This window comes from Agelaius phoeniceus, chromosome 2, assembly GCF_051311805.1.
Source record: "Agelaius phoeniceus isolate bAgePho1 chromosome 2, bAgePho1.hap1, whole genome shotgun sequence".
In the NCBI taxonomy this organism is placed as follows: Eukaryota; Metazoa; Chordata; class Aves; order Passeriformes; family Icteridae; genus Agelaius; species Agelaius phoeniceus.
This window is the reverse complement of record NC_135266.1, coordinates 89234501-89253822: the sequence shown is the minus strand read 5'-3', so window position 1 is coordinate 89253822 and position 19322 is coordinate 89234501. Positions and strand designations below refer to the sequence as shown.

Here is a 19322-nt window from a genome sequence, read left to right as displayed (position 1 = left end):
GACTTTCATGGCATCAGGGACGGTGTGCTTCCCAAATCAACATTAATCTCTTCAGTACTATTACTGAAGTCCTGATCCTTTCTGCATCTTTGGCAATGTTTCTTGGAAGGTGTCCATTCCATTTCCCCTGTATCCTTTTCAAATTCTGTCTCTTGTAGTTTACACTTTGCCTTTTAAGGACTCTGCAGCTCAGTAGCCATGACAGGAGAGTTTTTGCCAACACAAATCTGCACAGCTGACACACTTGTATTGCATTTCAGATGCAGGCATTTGTCTCTTTAAGCATATGACTGCACAACACTACTAAGTTGGACAGTATTTTTCCCACTGATATGTTGTACATGAGGAAGCAAATGCTGTGATATTTAAGGTCAAACAGGGAGCCTGCATTACAGCCAGAAAAAGCACACAAGTCCAAGTTTATTATCTTAAGTGGGAAAAAATCCAAATAAAACTCTACCACCACCATTAAGAACCTGACATAAAATCTTATCTTACAGTAAGGGAGCAGCATGTAGCCTAATCCAGCACTGCATTAGATCAATATAGCATAACAATTTTGCTAAGCAAGGTAATTCTAGCTCCATCTGTCCAATTCTAAGCCCAACAGAGAAATATCACAGTAATATGTAGGTTGCATGCAAAAAGCCAGTACGTTTTTTTCTTTAGGTGCTTTTTGAGGAGAGCATTGAAAATGCTCCAATGTCTTCAGTGAGACAGTGAAGCGTAGCTAAGGAGAAAGAAAAATGTCTCGGGCAATACACAGAAATGGCTCAATAACTTGGCTGAAAGAGGGGAGGAGGGGGGAAGAGTTGTAATTAAAAGGGGCAGCCTCAGTGCAATTATCTGAAAACCTTGTAGTAGGGGATTTGAGCAAGTTGGGCATAGCAGAGGAAAAAGCAGCCTGGGGAATATGAGAAAAGGCAGTGGAAAGCAATTAGATTTGCTTTACTGGAGAGGGAGAGAAATTTGGGCAGGATGGAACAGCTCTCTCTTCTGCTGCTCCTAGGAGAACCTAGAGCACCCAAGACAGATGAACCAAAGGCACTCTGGGCCTCACTAGAATGTAAGGAAACTAAAGGAATCTCAGAATCTCTTTGCTTCTCTCAAGAGGCAAAAGTTTTGGTCCATGACTTCTGAGGAAAGAGAAAAATAAAATCATTAACTATTATTGAGAAAAAATTAAGATTAAATGTGAGGATGGATACAGGCACTGCTTATTACTTTATGAAGCATATATACAACACAACACATCACAGAATAAAAACACCACTGGATGCAACTGCAAAGAGGAGAAAATTTCAGGGTGAAAAATCAGAAAGTCCTTCTTTACAGAAACAACTACCCAAGCACACAACAGCAGTCTCCTGGAAAAGGAGTAAAGAGCCACCAAAACTAAGACTAGGCACACCAAAATCAAGCCTGCAAGACACCTCTACGTGGAGACACAAATACTCACCATTTGTACTGGCAATCTATAATATTATAATATCTGTAAGCTTTTTATTAGCCCAGTGAAATCGTAAGAGATGGGGACTTTTAAGCATTCATAATGAAGGCAAGCAAATGCAGGAACAGAGGTCAAACAAACTGAAGAATACTTTCATTTCAGTCAAGGGACCTCATTTATCTGCAGAAGGCTTGAAAACAGCTCTCAATTCAGATATTCTCATGTCACATAACGTCAGAGTCACAGAGCAGAAAACGAATCCAAATACACTTTGGCTGCTGGATCTCACAGCAAAGCATCGAAATTACCACAAAACAGATATAACTAAAAAATCCCTCGTACACAAAACCAGACACAAAACAATTTCTGGTTCCAAGGAAACCAAATGTTCTTCTGCTGCCCTCCTCACCAGCACATCTCTCTTACAACATCTGTTTGTCTTATCCTGGTTTCCCCTGTATCCCACCAAAGTTACATGGCTCTTCAAGAGGAATCATGCAGCCTTTGTCTGGATTAGAAAGGCAATTATTTTCCTTAAAGTAAACTGTGGCTAAATGAAAAAGCTGGTTGTGATTTAGCAGATAAAAAAAGGTAACTTTTTTTTTTTTTTTAGGTTTTGGGTTTTTTAATTTTTTTTTCTGCCTCTTCCACACCTCAATGAAAAATGCTTACTCCACAATGAAAGATAGAGAGAACATTATGGAAGCATTTAAGGGAGAGTAGGAGGGAAGCACTAGCCTCTGTGAATTAAAGAGTACCAAGCCCCTAAATTGCTAACCACTGCCCTGCCCTTCCCCCTAGCACTTGATGTGTACAGAATCTGACTACACCCAAAGACGCTCATCTTTCATTCTTTAGTTCTCCTACTACTTCTACCCTACACCAAACTACGTAAACAGAAACCTCAAACCATCCCAACTTTCCAACCACCCTCTTCTCTTGTCCACACAAGCACCTTTCCGTGGCCACCTCAGCGAGTTACCTGCTCCAAAACTGCTTTCAGCAAGATTACTTCTCTTTGCTATGGAATCCACTATTCCTCACACTCCTCCAAATCCAACTGCAAAGCAATACACCCTCTGTGGATAGGGTCCTTTGAAAAACTTCCTTAAATACCCTTTCTCTTCCTCCCTCTCCTCCAAGTACATGAACTTGCCACTCATGTACCAGCTGCCAATCCTCTTTCGATAACCTATTTTTAGGCATATATTTCCTTAGCTAGGGGAATGATTTCTATCTCCTTGGAAGCCCTGAAAATTTTAAACTGAGAAGTGACAGTTCCGGAGTATTAAAATGTCTTCTAATTCAACCCTATGAAACTGTGAAGATCCCAAGCAGTCAGAAAAGACCACTCATATTATTTTTACTGTAAATATAAGCTCCAAGAGATGGGAGACAGAAGTTTCTGGGTTGTCTCCTTACATTATTCACCAAAGCTATCGTGACTGTTTACTTTGGCACCATCACTGGAGTACCCAGATTACCAAATTTTATGTTTGAGTTCCCAGTTAAAGAGATAAATACAATCACCACCACTATTTCCAAGAATCCTGGTTTCTTAGCTGAACAACCAGCAAGGGAGTAGAGTTCCTTGGGAAGCTTGTCAACGTGAGTTTTGAACATCACCAAGGATGGAGATTCCTCAACTTTTTTGGGCTTCCGTAGCAGTATTGAACTGCGAAATTTTAATTTTTTTTTTACTGGGAATTTTTTTCTTCCTTATATATAGTCACAATCTCCTTTGATCTCTTTTGCTTTCTATCTCAACAGAAGAGAGTCAGCTCTTGCCAAGCACCTCAAAGCTTCTGCTACCCAAGACTGAAAACACAAGCCATTTCAGCTGGAAAGCCTTGAATGTGAAACAGCATGCCTGGCTTGACTAGCACTGTTTAAGTCCTGTTTATTCTCACCAGACAGGGCCGGTGCTGTAATGTCTCACTTTTTCTGAACTCAAATCTTGAAGTGGGAACACTTCAGTACTATCTCCAGGCAAATGATGCTCAGTGCTACAGAAGAGATAGTGATAGTGCTCCCACATGTGCTGAAACAACTGACAGTAGTACAGTTCTGTGCTTGTGAGAGTTCTGTCACAAAGAGGGTTGCTGTCTGTCCATGCTGTATCCAAGCTGTGGCAAAGCATTTCATGCAGCCAGTAGCTTTGCAGCAGCTTCTTTATGCAAATAAAGGATTCCCTCAAAGTTCAAGCATTGTCAGTGATGACACCTGAAGAGCCATAGGGCACCAGTGCTGCTAAACAGGTCAGCATTAATCAAGAATTCCTTTCCATCAGTGCATGTGGTTTTTTTTTTAAAAAGGAAGCAGGTTTGCTCCAAGGTTTGTGCAGTCACTTATTTGAGAGCACCCCAATGATATATGTCTGGAGTCTTGATGGAGGTGGTCATGCATGTGACAAACCTAAGAGAGGTCTCCTTAGAATGGACTGCTTTTTTATTCTTCTGGGGTTTGCACAGAACTCTGAGACTGATCAAAAACAGTGACAGCTACATAAACTGTGTTAATTCTGTGCTGGCCACAGGTTCTTGTGGACCTAAGCTTTGAACAAAACCCTTCCTTTTCTCATACTCCTGACTCCAACCATAAAACTTTGGACAGACCTTCACTGAAGCACGTTCTAGCTTACTACACAGACAATATGTAGTCACAGATCAGAAAGTAAAGTACAGTGACCCTATTTCCCTCTGACAGATACCACCTGCAGAACCTGACATCAAATAGCGCTAACTACTCAGCAGAACCATGCATCTGTCTGGTTTCCACAGGAGGAATTCAGGCACGCATTTCGGATTAAGAAAAAATCTAGGATTGTTCAGGTACTGCACAAGTTCTGGAGAAAAGATGAGGGCCTGAATATAGCTGTTTCTTTGAATTCCACATTTCAACACATAAGAAAATGCAGAAGCATATGAATGTCCACCTAAGCCAAGTTTTCTCCCTGTCTCCAGTGCCAGGAAGAGGAGCTGTGTGCAGATGGCTTGCAAGCCTGACCTCTATGTGACCCACTTTCCTCCTCTTCCTCCGGTATCCACAAATGTAAGACAAAGATTACTAGAGAATATCCCCCAATTGATTCACTTTAGTATCTCCTTAGGAATTCATCCAATCCCTGTTTTGAACTTCTAACAGATTTGGAAAGATGTCTATCCTCGTGCAACAAAGTATTTTTATGTATTTGATATTGTTCTACTAATAGAAGCTGAAGTCGTAACACTGCCAAATTTTTTATGTTTTCAATTCTTCTTATCTGTTCCAAGAACTTTTCCAAATCATCTTGTTTCCTCCCACTGGAACAATGCTTCTTCCTCATTCATTGTTAACTGACTCCTCTAGGCCTATTTCACAGTAGAAATCATGATATGGGTCTAACTTCCCTCTGCTACACTTGATTCCACAAATTTTCCCTGTATTTGTCATACTTATTCCTCACACAAAGGATCTAGATGCAAAATAAATGCACCTCAAGAATTCTCCAGGGTAGAGAAAATGCTGTACCTTTGCAAACACAGTCTTTCTTCCTCCTGCACATTTTGCACTGTGACTCATATCAGCTTAGTATTATCTCTCAGCAAGAACCATTAAAAAGATAAATGAGCACAACATCTGGGAGAGTCAATAAACTACTATTCCAATTAATTTGTGCGGCACACTGATTCATCACATTTAGGCAGAGTACAAAAAGTGGAATTAATACCTCTCATTCGTGATAAATAGGGAATCATGATAGTGTTACACTATCAAGCAAAAGGCCTCCCCCCGTCCTTTGTTGCCCCCGGTTCTGTCCTACTATAATTGCTCCTTTGCCACTGGGATGCCCTCGCAGCAGTGCTCACTGGGATAACATTCACAATGCTGTTATGAAAAGCTGTCACTCAGTGCCTGTCCAGCAGTCTGAGCATGACATAATATTGCCTACCTTCTTTCTTAGACAATAATTACAATAACTGCTATTCATAGAAATCTTTCTACGCCCCAAACAGGAAGTGAATGTGGGGGGAGGGAAGGGGGGAGCAACACATAATTTATCGCTCAGGGTTTTAATATAATGGAGTTAATGTGTTTTCGTTAAAAATTCTATTACTGGGACACATAAACCACCACAGAAAAATGATTGACTAAATAAATAGATCATTTCAATAGCTGCTGTATATCCTTTTATCCTCTGTTACTAATTGAGATTATTTTTAATGACTCTGAACTACTTTGAAAATATCTGAGACGAGAGTAGGATTTATGGAAAAAACCCTTGTGGATTTTTTACAGTCTGTTCAGTTGATTCATTTAATTTTGAGAGAAACGCTCTAGATGAAATGTATAACTAAGTTTAAAGGAATACTTCCTCAAGAGCATACTTCATAGCTGGCTTGATCATTTGCTTCTTACAGATTACCTCAATAGAGTTGTGTCTGTTTCTCTTGGGATCCCTTAAGTATACAATGGCACTCCAAAAGCTGATTCTGAATGTTCTCCAAAGAAAGGCATTTATTTCCTTGTTTACCATGGAAACATCAGGCGTTGTGAAGCTGATCTTCCATGCTCTGATTATACATTTCCTAGTGGTATCCAAATTAAGAACTTCCATAGCTCTTAAAGGGAAGAAAGAGATGCTTATTTTCATGAATTTTTATTAAACCCTTGAGGCTCTAATAGGGTGCCCAACTTAGAAGCATAATGACTCAAATGACCTCCACGGTTAGTGGACTGAGCTGAATCATGTTCACCAGGGTAACTAAGACCTGCACTAATTAAAAAGGGAGCTATGGACAGCAGAACAGCTCCCTCCCGATGACTCCCCAGGTGCAGCCTGAAGGTATCTGGGGAGATTCTGAGCCTCTCTGCAATCTCCCAACCCACACAGAAGGCCAGGTTAGCATCTCTTTAGATAACTACAGTGCTTTCCCTTAAATCACTCTTCTCTGCCATGACATACTTGGCTAGAGCAGCTTTACAGCTCAGCTGGTAAATCTAGTCTTTCTTCCTAAGTAAAATTCATTCACAGCTGTCCCGTGTTCCTGGAGCCTCTCTCAATGCCTCCACATCATGTTTTGCTATGCCTAACAAAGATGGACACTGATGTCTTGAAACTACAGCAATTTAAAAAAATATTCTAATTAAAGATACAGATTCTTTCTTCCATCTATTATGTATTGAATTACATACATATTAAACACAATTAAGTTCCTGAAAACCATATCTTCCCATCTCACAAGATTTGACTTCACTGACAATTTTTATACTGATTTGTGTAGTTTTCAAAAAACATTGGCAATTATAGTCAAGTTTCTAACATTAACACCGGGAAGCAAAATCCCAGCTCCAGAATATTAACAGCATTATAGAATGAAAAATGTGAAGAAATTAATTGTTATTTATGTTATCCATTACTTGCCTCTTCTCTAAATATAACAGGAAACTCTTCTAAAATATAACAGGAATCAAAGTAATACAGAAATTACTCCCTTTGAATTTTCATACTGTAAATAAAGGAGACTGTGCAAACAGGGGGAAATGAATTAACAGCTGTCCATCACATTTATCTTCTTTGATGGAAAGAGAATATGACAACTGTACCCACTGGGTATGGTTTCACTGTCCTGTTATTGATTTTACTCTAATTTCTCAGGATACCTCCTCTCAGTACAACTGTGCACAGATCCCTGCACTTTTATCTATGTAGAAATACACATGATGTTATCAACTTCAAATATAATTTATCTTCGACAATTATACTTTCATCTGTACAAAAGGAAGACATAAGCCTTCAGCAAAGAAAATAATATGCAATTCACAAACTCTAGGGCACAGCTGCAAACCTTTGTTAAGCACTGTGTAAAATGTTGTATTTCCAAAATTCTAAGTACAGAATTTTAAGTTTAGAATACTAGACTCAAGTATCCCTGAAGATCACCACATTATTAACTTCTAGGTGAAAGTAATCTATGGTACTAAAAATTCTTTGGAAATTTCCTTCTCTGATACAACTTAATTTTAAACAAACACCCCAAAATTCACTGAAATTTTATAATAGAAGATGTCTGAAAAAAGAAAAAAGATGCATCCTATTTCAGCATTTAAAAGAAGAAGGGAAATGACACATTTTCATAAATGGTTATTAAACAAAGAATGTTTTGCTGTCCTGGTTTTGGCTGGGCTAGAGTTAAATTTCTTCTTAGGAGCTGGCACAGAGCTGTGTTTTGGATTGAGAATACTCTTAATAACACAGATGTTTTAGTTGTTGCTAAGTAAAGCTTACTCTAAATCAAAAACTTTTCAATTTCCCATGCTCTGCCAGTGAGGAGATGGACAAGAAACTGGGACGGAGCATGGTCAGGAACAGCTGACCCCAACAGGCTGAAGAGATATTCCACACTCTGGAATGTCATGCTCAGTACATAAACAGAGGGGAGGTGGCCAGGATCTGTTGATCATGGGTCAGGGATGTGCTGGGCATCCATCAGTGGGTGGTGAGCAACTGTACCATAAGTCACTTGTAGTTTTTGGGGGTTATGCCTCTCTCTCCCTTTCCATCATCATCATCATCAACATCATCACCATTATTATTATTATTTTACTCCAATTATCAGACTGTTCTAATTGTTGTTATCTCAACCCATGTCTTTTACCTTTTCCCAATTCTCCCTCCTGGGATGGGAGGGCTGGGAGGGTAGGGGCTAAGCAAGCAGCTGTGCGCTGCTCAGCTGCCAGCTGGGGTTAAACCACGACAGTGACGTAAAGAGAATGTCCCTAAAATCATGTTCTCATCTACTCAGCATGCTGATCATGCTTCTTTTTTCAAGTGAAATTAAAGTTATTGTATACCAAGTTCTGTTTGCTGATGGGTGGAAAGTGGTAAAGAAGCCAAGCATAGTGCTGGCAATGGCCAGACAAGCAATGCCACAAATCAGAAAAATAACCTTGACATTTGCTGACCAAGTCTGCAAATGCAACTGCAAATCTGCAAAGACAACCCATACACAGAGCTGACCAACAGCCTTAAAGGCATTCTCAGGACACTGGAAAAGAAATCTAGGGCCTGCAGGGTTGAGCAGGAGCAAAAGTGAGAGTGGCTTGCAACACTAAGATATTAATAAGTCTAAGAAAAGAGATGTTTTATACTAATGCTCTTTCCCATTGTAACTTAAGAATGTAGCCTTACACGACATGTCTAGAAATATATGAAGCAAGATCCATGCACAAACACTCTAAAGATACAATGGAGAGGAAAAAAAGAACCAGCTGAAAATACTTTTCTTAAACTGTTCATTGTGGACCACTTTGCAAAATCCTTTAGTAAGGATTAGTATTTTCTTCAGCTGCAGTAAAGAACTTCAATTTTTGCAAAAATATGCTTACTGTCCTCATCTCTAATTTTGTTTTTGACTTCATGAGGGTTTTACAGTAAGAAATATTTAGCATAAGCAGAAAATGCATGTCATTCGTATTCACAGAATCCAAGGTTATGTTGCCTGTTGGGATATAGTGGCAGCACTGACAGCCGGTTAAAAGATAATGTTCCTCTTCTATGGGAATTCCCATCATTTTGAAATTGCCTTTCATTCCATGGGAGAAACTGTCATTTCAAAACAGATTACAGAAAGGACTAATAATATTAAAGCATCTTAATTTAAGTGCAGCTCTTTTTATTAACCTCCTGTCTGGCTTCAATGAGGCAGCTTGGGTTTTCAGAGAATGTGCTTCATAATTTAAGGGTTAATTAAAACTACTTTTTTCCATTTTAATCAGTTTCACAGCCTTGGGCTGTCATAGAGCTTGGTTCACAAATTGTTGGCTTCATGCATTTGCAGATAGAGGCTACTTTTAAAACTATTTAATTACTAGCATTATTTATCATCACTGTTTTTATTCCTGTTAAGAGAAGCAAGAATGCTTCTTTGTAAAACAGCAAGGCAGAAAAGCAGTGAAGCACGATCACTTTACTGACTTTTTCACTGCTTTGACCTTGCTGTCCAAACCTACTTTCCTACCTTCACTCCATGCAAATGATTACCAGGTACCTTCCATCTAGTTATAACCCCACAGAATTACAAATACCAGCTTTTGAGTTCATAAGGTTGCTGTAACAACAGAGGGCTGTAACATAACATATTCCCCAAATGGGAGTGAGAATAAAAAATTATATTCAGTCAAGCTGATTCCCTTTCGTTTTGCTGACTGCACCAACAGGCTGTACAATATACAAGCTTTAGCTCCAGCACGTAAATTAGAACGTTTGATGTGGAAATATATGCACAAAACTAGGAAGCTATGAGTGAGGGAGAGAATGGCTCAGAGAAGAGCTCTACAACACAGCCTTCATTCTTTTATGACCACTGTTTGCCAAGATGGGTATTCTGTCATTCTACCACTAGTTTGAGTCTCACATTCATGTTAGGTATTAAAACATCACAAAACAACCTTGCACTGCACTGGTCATACTCTGAGAAGTGCACCACACCAACACTTACTACAGTCTGTCTACAGCCATTTTTTGCAGGAGGTGTTACTTCACTGCGCAGACAGGCAATTAGGGAGCCACCTTGGCAGCAACCTCTTGAGAACACAGAGCAAAGAACTACGAAACCTAGAGCCAAGGCAAGAAAATATATGGTTTCTCCAGTTTTGCTGTCTTCAGTTCCAGTCTTGAAATCCATAATATTCATTCAGACTCAGTTGTCTTTCCTCTTAGTGCCTTGGTCTCACTGTTAAAATGACTGAACTGAGCAACAAGAACAGACATTCCAAAAGTTCTGTTGGACTTCGGAAACATCTCACTTGGTCTTTCACACTAAGTTTCTTTCAACTTTTGTCACTATCTAGATGATTATTTAGAGAACAACACTAGTGATTCATGCTGATTCAAGGCTAAAACCAGGTTTTCATTTTGATTTTGGGAATCAGGTTGCCCAAAATTGGCTCTCATCTACAAGACAACTGAGAGGGAATTGAAGCAGAAACGGTAGCTTGAAGAAAAGAAATCAGCTGAATGCTCCAAAGAAGAGATGATCTGAATGGCAATGACTGCTTGAAACAATTACCTGGGTTCAGAGAAGCATCAGAAAGAGCCCATGTGTAGCAAAAGTGGGTTAGAGAGCTCCACCAAAAATTTGAACTTGCCACTGGCAGAGCCTGAAGAGCAGCCAATTTTGTTCTCAGGTCCTTCCCTCCTCCTCCATCCTGCATTTCCAGTTCGATGTTTCCACCCTCAGGAAATGGGGACATTATGTGCCACTAATACTTCTGCAGAACAAAAATAGTCTTAAGAGGAAAAGGGAAGGCCAAGCAGGTTATGGTAGAAGGATATTTCAGGCTCATAGCATCTCTTTCTAATGCATGTTTGTATTATTTTTCGTGCCAGAGATGAAAGCAACAACACATAATTCTCAGAGTTCATCCTGCCTCCTCAGTGTCTCAAAGGCTTATTTATATTTCAGTGTGGATGCTGGGGCTCACTGCTCTTGTTACATCCACGTCCAACCTCAAAACCAAAGGATTACATTTAAAATGGAGTGAGTACAATACACCACTTCCTTTCCTTGGATATCAACCAGTCTTGGTCATAACAGAGCAGACCCAAGGCACATTTTCTGGCAGGAAGATAGTCTCTCCCCCAGCTGTTGGTAGGACTATAGTAATAGAAATTAAATAAGGGGAATGGGCACCTTTATTTAGACAACATCTGGCCTACAGTACCATGTCAACTGAAGGATTTTTGTCGATGTATTTCTTTAAGCTTCCCTAGTCATATTTTTAAACGTCATTAGCAATAAGGCTTCCATGACTTTCTACAATCTATGCAGGCCTTTGCTGGAAGAAACCACACCTTAATACTGAACCCAAACCCATCTACTTTGGGCAATTTGAGCCAGCCCTTTTCCTTTGGCCAGCACATTGCCTAGAATCCTGTCAGTAGTCTTTTAGATACTCTAGCTACTCCAGAGCAAACCCTTTTCACTCATCAGTAAGCTAGTGCTTTTTAATAGCATTTTAAAAATTCCCTATAGTCATCTAATCACTGCTGTTGCTCTTCACTGAGCTCCCAGTTCGTCAGTGCTGTGGCACAGAAGTTCACACAGTCAAACACAAATAGTCTCTGTGCATTTGCATTAGTGCCATAAAGTCAGGGACTGTACAATTTCAACACCACAGGTTCAGAGGCACAAAAGAAAAAAAGTAAAAAATGCCAGGCTGATATGCTATGATCTGGGTGGAAGAGGGGAAGGCTAAGCCTTTAAAAAAATCATCTAAAAAACTAATTTTAAAAGAACTTTCTAAAGATTTAGGTCAAGTTCCCCTTCCCACTCTGATTTCCATATACACAACTCTTTTCAACACTGGCCTGGTACAGGGGCCTGGTACAGACTATTGGTGAAGAGAAGCAGGAAATGTACAATTCTACAGACCCTATTCTGATCCTTTCAATTAGGACTGTCCAGTAGGTGTTAATTTATCAAACAGAGTAAGATTTGTTTTAGCTTAATTCTTTTAAAGAATTTAACATTTTTGTTTTTACTCTGTTTCTGAAGACTGATTTGCTTTCTTCACGCTGTCATCACACACACTTTTTGGAGGGTAACCCATTAAACATAATCAAAAGAATCTATTTAGGAGACAATTTTTAAAGCTATTCTTCTCAGGTAACAGGGATCTAGTCACTAATTTGATTTCACAGAATCACAGAATGGTTTGGGTTGGAGGGGACCTTAAAGACCATTTAATTCTGACCCCCTGCCATGGGCAGGGACACCTTCCAGTTAGACCACGTTGCTCCAAGCCCCATCCAGCCTGGCCCTGAACACTTCCAGGGACGGGGCATCCACAGCTTCGCCAGACAACTTGTTCCAGTGCCTCACTACTCTCTGAGTAAGGAATTCCTTCCTCTACACCAATCCTTCAAGTCTGAAGTCTTTCCCAGATATTGTATTGCTTACAGGACCTTGCCAAAAGTCCCTCTCCAGCTCTCTTACATCCCCTTTAGGTACTGGAAGGCCACAATAATGTCACTCCAGAGTCTTCTCCAGTCTGAACAATCCCAGGTCTCTCAGCTTGTCTTCAGAAGAGGTGCTTCACCCCTCTTCCTGGCCTTTTCTGGCCTTCCATCTTCTGCCCGAAGATGTCCTTAGTTCTTCCAAGAACCTGCAGCTCTCTGAGACCATCCAGAGCCACTTCTAATTCAAGAGTGGTAAAATCATCCATGAGAAACACACAACCATCAACACCATTCTTGCAGTCTGAGTTAAGAGAACTTCTGACTGAAACAAGGAGCACAAGTCATGCATCATTCCCATTACTTTATTTCACCAAATGTCTTTCTGGTGCTCAGCCTGGGGCCCCAAGCAAAAAGGTAGCTACGGTAAGGCTCAAAATGAAGACTAATTACTCTTCAGCATCTGACTCCACATACATGTCCCAGCAGAACAAGGCACGTGCAAACTAAGAAATTCCCTCTGTCAAAGCCTCTACCTATCCCCTAGATTTTAACAGACTCCTGATTTACACTCAGGTCACCAGAACTTGTTCTCACATCACATGAGAACATCTTTATGTACTTCTAACATGGTTAGATACTGGAAGAGAAGACCACTAAGATCCTCTCTGCACTAGCAATGAAACAAACATTCCTCAACAGCACTATTCCATTCCTGACACCATAGTGATGGCAGTGCTAACTGCTGATATGGTAGCCCCTTTATGGACAACACATGCACCAAATGGGATTAGTAAACTCACTAAAAAGTGAAAATGTCAGTACATATTTGCATCCCCGTTGCTGCTGGCACCAGCTGAAAGCCTACTGACATTAGGAGGGGAAGGGACCATCTGGGAGACAACTGCAGGCAGGCATCCCAATCCAGCTGTGCTTCCAGCAGCTTCTTCCTGGCTCAAACCCAAGGAGGAGTAATTTCAAACATCTTCCCGGTGCAGAAAGCATTCCAGATTCTGCGTACTAGAATGAAATTGATCCTAGCTGTGAGTGAAACCTAACATTTGGAAATTCAAACAGTCTTATAAACAGCCCAGTTTGAATTTCCAAATTGAAAATATTCAAGACCTGCCCAGAAGGATCTGTAATATGGTCCCTCTTGTGACATCCCACTCTCTTCTTAGAGAAGAGTTAAGAAGATAAGAGAGTTCTGCCAAGGAACCATGCTTCCATTTGCAGACATCCCCAGGATCTGAGAGAACCTGTGGTAAACCTGATGCTAAAGGCTTCCACACAGGCGTCTGTATCCTACACACTGCCTCTGAAGTGGTCAGCTGGGCCAAACAGATTCATATCATGTGAGTGTTTTGCAGTAAGTGGGAGAGAGATCAGGTCATTTAGGGAGCTTTGAAAGCTTTACAGTAACTTGGAGAAACATCAGTATGCTAAAACAGAAATATCTTACCAAGAGCCAGTAGTTCTCAGTCTTTAGCTTCTAGGGTTTAATTACATGATTTAGACACGTTGGATATTTTCCAGAGACATGGCACAGAGGAAAAAACTGTACTTGGAAACTGCAGAATCAGCAGAGGAATCATTTACTTGGCAAGCTTAAGGAGACAGGGGAAAAAAAAAAGCCTGTCTGAAAATGAAGTCATGTATGTTTCAATGTGCAGGTCTGGGCTGGCGAGAATTTCCATCCTAAGGTGAATCAAGAGCTTAAGGATTCAGCTTTCACATGTAAGACTGCAGTTTTCAGGCTGGAGAGGCTGTGTTCTTACGGTACCCAGCATCTTCTCTGCTGCCAGGACAGCCCTTTTTTCTGCTCTTTGCCCGCAGCTGTGTGCACACACAGGCATGCGCACACGCGCGTGCACACGGGCGTGGGGGTGTGCATGTGAAACGTTTGAACAAAAATCTTCTTGACAAGCAGGCCTGAGTAGCAGAATGCACAGGGGCCTCTGGAGGCATGGAAAATTGAAACCAGTGACTAGAAGAGCTTTTGTCAGAAGTGGTCTCAAGAACAATCTTCAAGTAGGACCGCTGTGACAGAAGCATCAGCTTGCTCCTGATGACTTTTTAAGAGGCAAGACAGCACCCTCAGTATAAAATAAGGTGACAGGATCTCCAAAAAGTACACACATTTTAATTGCATTTTTTAAAACACAACACATATTAACAATACCCTTCCAATAGAATTCTATTTCTGGTGGCAGAGGAGTATTTCTTGAAAGCACAACAGAGTGCCTCTGAGAAGGAAGTACTAGTGTAGTTCTTTGTTAAGTTTAAAACTCCTTGTATACATCAAGCATGAGAAGAGTGACAACATGAAATGGCTTTTTCTTACTCAGACTTGCTGCTCGCATGTTTGACTGCTGTGGCTGACACGAGCAATTAAGGAGCTTTTATCCTTTTAGGGGTCTGTTTACACAGCAGCACTGGAGAAAAAGTGCTAGTTTGCTGTTGTACAACATCTACAGAATTATTTAAAAAATACATCTGTGTTACATTTGTGTACACCCCTGAAGCCCATGACACTTCATGGATGCCAAAGAGCAAACATGGAGAAAAGAGTGATATCCAGCCCAAGATTTATCAGGCAGAAGCTAAAGTATAAGGTCATAATGAGTTGGAAAACTGCTGAATGCATGCAGTCGGTAGCTGGAAGAAATACCTTACCTGTATTTCTGTAAGATGATACAAAACTTGCTAACAAAATCAAAATCAACAGCAAGATATAACTGTAATATAATACTAAATCAAGTTTAAGAAAAAAACAACAGCAAACAAGACTAAATAATGATAGTATTATAGGGGTTCATCAGTTTCCCCCTAAACCTTTAATCAGCTTTTCACAGAAATAAGTCATTGAGATTTTTTGAAAAAAAATCATCACATTTATGACCAAAACCAGACAATCTGGAATATTCTTAATAATACTTTTTAACGACAGCACCCTTTTTAGAAGACACTGCCCTCTTGTTTGCTGGCTAAATGACACTATAAAGCTCTAGCTTGACCACCAATTTGTACTTCTTCCACCCTTCTATTGTTTATGTGTGCAGTAAACACATGAAATATGGCCACAGAAATGAAAAATAAAAATATATTGTGCAACCTTAAGTGTGCACCAAAAGCACTCTGCACTAATCTGTAGGGACTTCAGGTTAACCCTCTGCACAGGCACTGCTGATGGATAATGAAATACAAGGAAACTAAGGTTTTAGGGAGAGCAGATCTGGAGACAGGAGCATTCCTGAACCAGAGGAAAAGTATGCATAAATCTGCCAATCCAGGGAAGGAAAGTTGGCCAAAAACCAAAACTGTCTTAATTGGAGGCACACGAGATAAAGGGGGGGCGGGGGGAGAAATACACTCATCTCTTACATGATTCTCTGCATATGGCACATGCAATATCAGAGGGGAGAAGGGGAAGCCATCTGCACCTGGGCACAAAGAGGGATCCATACAGTGAATCCCTACAGGCATAAGGAAGACAATTCTCAATGGGCTAAGGGATCAGCTCCCTTGTCAGACACATCTGCTGGCAGCCTATGGGAGCATGCTGGAGAATAAGCAGCTGTCTCCTTGGAGCCACCAGCTGCCTTCCTCCCCAAAAAGGATTTACACCGGGCCATTGGTCAGCCTCCAAGCAAAATACAGGAGGCAAAGACAGTAGCAGCCTTGGGAAAAAGAAAAAAGAATTAGACATCTCCTCCCCAACCCCCTCCAAAAAGTCCTGAGGTGTTCATGCCACAGATAACAGCTTGGAAGAGCTGAGAACTTCAGAACAATGCAAGAAAACATGACTTTCTGTGGGGTTTCAGTGATTAAATTAGAAAGAGATACAATCCTACTTCATACAATATCCAGTGATGCCCCAAAGTGATGCTTTTTCCAAAATTCAAAACACATGGCCATGCAAACAATTCTGAGCAGCTCAGTGCAAGAATGTTAAATAGGAGAGAACTCAGAAGACAAGAAAAAATGTTTAGTGGCTAGAGGGGCACACAAGTCAAGGAATTAAAAACTGCACCTGTGTAACTTGGCTAAGAGAGCATACATGGAAAAAGGCAGAAAAGGAAAGGATGCAATTATGTGCAGTTATCTGAAGCTTGCCAATACATTAGCAAAGTAAACTGAAGTAGTGCAAGGTGTTGAATTTAGGGAATGAACTTCTAGAGAAAAACAGTATTTTTTTTCTGCAATGAGATGGAGTGATAAGGATTTTTAGATTGTGGACTATCTTTTCCTTTCCTTCTCCCAAAGGAACATCAGCATTGGAATTATTTCAAACTGGGAATGAAGAAATACCTAGAAGTAGCCAATAAATCTTGTATTAATGGCTTAGGGCAGGTGGATCAGCTGTGACTAAACATCAGGTGCACCAACACCCAGTTCCATGTTTTGGATTAGAACCTATAAAACAATGAAAAAGGAAGCCTCCTCCTTCATTGCAGCTGAGGCTACAAATTTGTCTCTCTAACAGACATGTCTGGTGGCAGCTAATTCTCCTTTGACTTTGTCGTTTCCATTTGCCCCCTCACTCTACTTCATCATGAATCTGCATGACCTGGTATCACTGCTGGTGAAGGATGCCCCTTGGGAGGAGATGTGCTTCCCCATCTTCACTCTCTGATTTCTGAAACTTGTAGGAAAGGCAGGTGATACTCACACTCCTTCCCAACCGAATGACTGTGGTAATAGCAAGAGAAACTTCAGAGTAAGTGAAATAATCTCAGTGAATCCCACAAAAGGCAAAATTAAAATTACCCATCACAACAGCCCCTCCCACATTCATAGATTTATTTAGCTTGAGTAGTAGTAACTTGCATCATCTCCTTGAAAAATAGCCTAACATGGCTTTTCTCTGCCACAAGCACTCATACAGCCATCTGTCCTCAAGAGCGCTGAGCAACCGTACCCACAGACAAGGCCACCCAGCCTCCCTCCCCTGTGTCGTTCCACGAGGATCGCGAACCCACACCAGCATCCGCCAAGCCCCACTTCAGAGACTTCAAAGGCAGCATTTCCCTACGGTTCTCCAGGGCGCTAGAGAGAGGGGAACACCGCTCGTGGGAGCAGACCAAAGGCACCACGGCCGTGTGGAAGGGCTCTGGGGATGATGGCAGTCTCCGTGAGCGGAGAGGCCGTGACCCGATTCCACACATCTGTCCTCCCCGTGCCCACGGCCGGCACCTGACAGCAGGCGTGCGCTCGGGGGAGGGTGCCGGTAACGCCGCCTTGGAACAGCACACACCGGGAAAGAGGAAAAAGAACATCGCCTGAGGAGTTTTAACCCCTCTCGAAGTAGTCCCCGTTTGTTCTGTGCCCCCTCCCCCGGATGGCAGAGACCCGCGGGTACCCGCCACCACGTCCCGCTCGCTCCGAGCGCTGCCGCCGGACTCACAATGCCCGTCCTCGCCCGCCCGCTACGGTACCTTGTGCAGGACTCCAGCAACACCCCCTCCACTTCCCAGCATTACTCGAGCAGTGTTCGCAGGAGCCCTTCCCGCTCGAGCCGTGCCGCCCGGCCTCCCGGCATCAGAAAAGTTGGACAAAGACCATTTTCACCGCGCGAGTTGCACCATCCCGGCGGGCCAGCGCCAGCTCCCTCTCGCTCCGCGCCCAACGCCGCTTTGTCCCCCGGCCCCGGGCACAGCCTCTGGCCTCGCTCGACGTCTTTCAACAAGTCGGATGCTTGTGAGCAGTCCCGATCTTTGCGCTCCCCTCCAGGCCCTTCACTGGCAATGTCCTCTCCCCGCCCAGGTTCCCCTCCTGCAGGAGTCTCTCTTTCTCTCGCTTCCCAGGATCTGCCTTATCCCTTTCTCCGGGCTCCTCTCTCTCTCTCGCTTTCTCTCCCCCCTCCCTCCCTCCCTTCCTCGCCGTGCCCCTCCTCCATTCTCTCTCCGCCCCCCCGACCTGCTTTCCTTCGCAGAAGCCCAGCGACGGCAAATGGGGGTGGGGGCGCTGCGAGATCCCGCACTCCGAGGCGGCTGCGGCCACTCCTGTCACTTCCGCGGCCATCGCCATCCTGTGTGCCGCACGCCCCGCCGGCTCCCCCGGCCGCCGGCAGCCTCCCCTCGGAGCCGCTCCGCTGGGCGGGTCGCTGGGCGGCACCGGCTTCCCTCCGCGATCCCAGGCTGTGCTGCCGAACCCCTCCCGCTTCCCCCAGCCAGCCTCTTCCAGAGGGGGGTTTTCCAAGAGTCTTCCCTCACCGCCTGCTCTCCGGGGATCCCGAGCGCGGCCGCAGCTGTGCCTGCCCCGACCTCTGGCCGAGCCCTTGCCCCAGCCCCTACCTCTGCCAGGTTTAGGTCAGGAAGAACAGTGTGGCTGCACAAGTCTGATCCATGGTCAGTCTCTCTTGACATTGTTGAAATCCATGTTACTGTGTGCCATCTCCTGTTGGTCTGCATAAACCAGGCTCAAGTTCGTGCATCTGTGCTTACTTTTACTCCACCTCCAATGCTTCCTCTCTACTGAGCCTTGAAGAGGCTCCTCTGGAGTGCTGTGTCGAGTTCTGGGCTGCTCGGTCCAAGAGAGACATGGAGTTCCAGGAGCAGGTCCAGTGGAGGGCTACAAAGATAATTATCAGGCTGGAGAGAGCTGGGCCTGTTTAGCCTTTAAATGAGATGTCTGAGAGGGGGCTCATCAATGTCTCTAAGTATCTGCAGGGAGGGAGTGGAGGGTAGATCCAGGCTCTTCTCTGTGATGCCATGCACTAGGACATGGGGCAATGGGCAGAAACTGATGAACAGGAAGTTCTACCTGAGTACGAGGAAGAATTTCTTCACTGTGCAGGTGACTGAGCACTGGGATGGATATCCCAGACAGTTATGGAGACTCCCTCACTGGAGATATTCCAGAACCATCTGGACACAATCCTGTGCCATGTGCTCTGGGATGATCCTGTTTGAGCAGGGAGGTTGGAGCAGA

At 42.8% G+C, this 19322-nt stretch overlaps 1 protein-coding gene across 2 annotated transcripts in view; it reads right to left on the bottom strand.

Annotated features, from left to right (window-relative positions):
• EPHB6 (EPH receptor B6) overlaps positions 1-18500 on the bottom strand; it is a 66548-nt gene extending 48048 nt beyond the window's left edge. Inside the window, exon 1 of one of the 2 annotated variants that reach the window (XM_077174170.1) lies at positions 18309-18500. The gene's annotated coding sequence lies outside the window, so the exon portion shown is untranslated. Of the gene's footprint in view, positions 1-17827; positions 18245-18308 lie in introns of those variants that run through there. The other variant, XM_054653128.2, reaches the window with a different exon arrangement.
• Between the last annotated feature and the right edge of the window lie 822 nt (positions 18501-19322).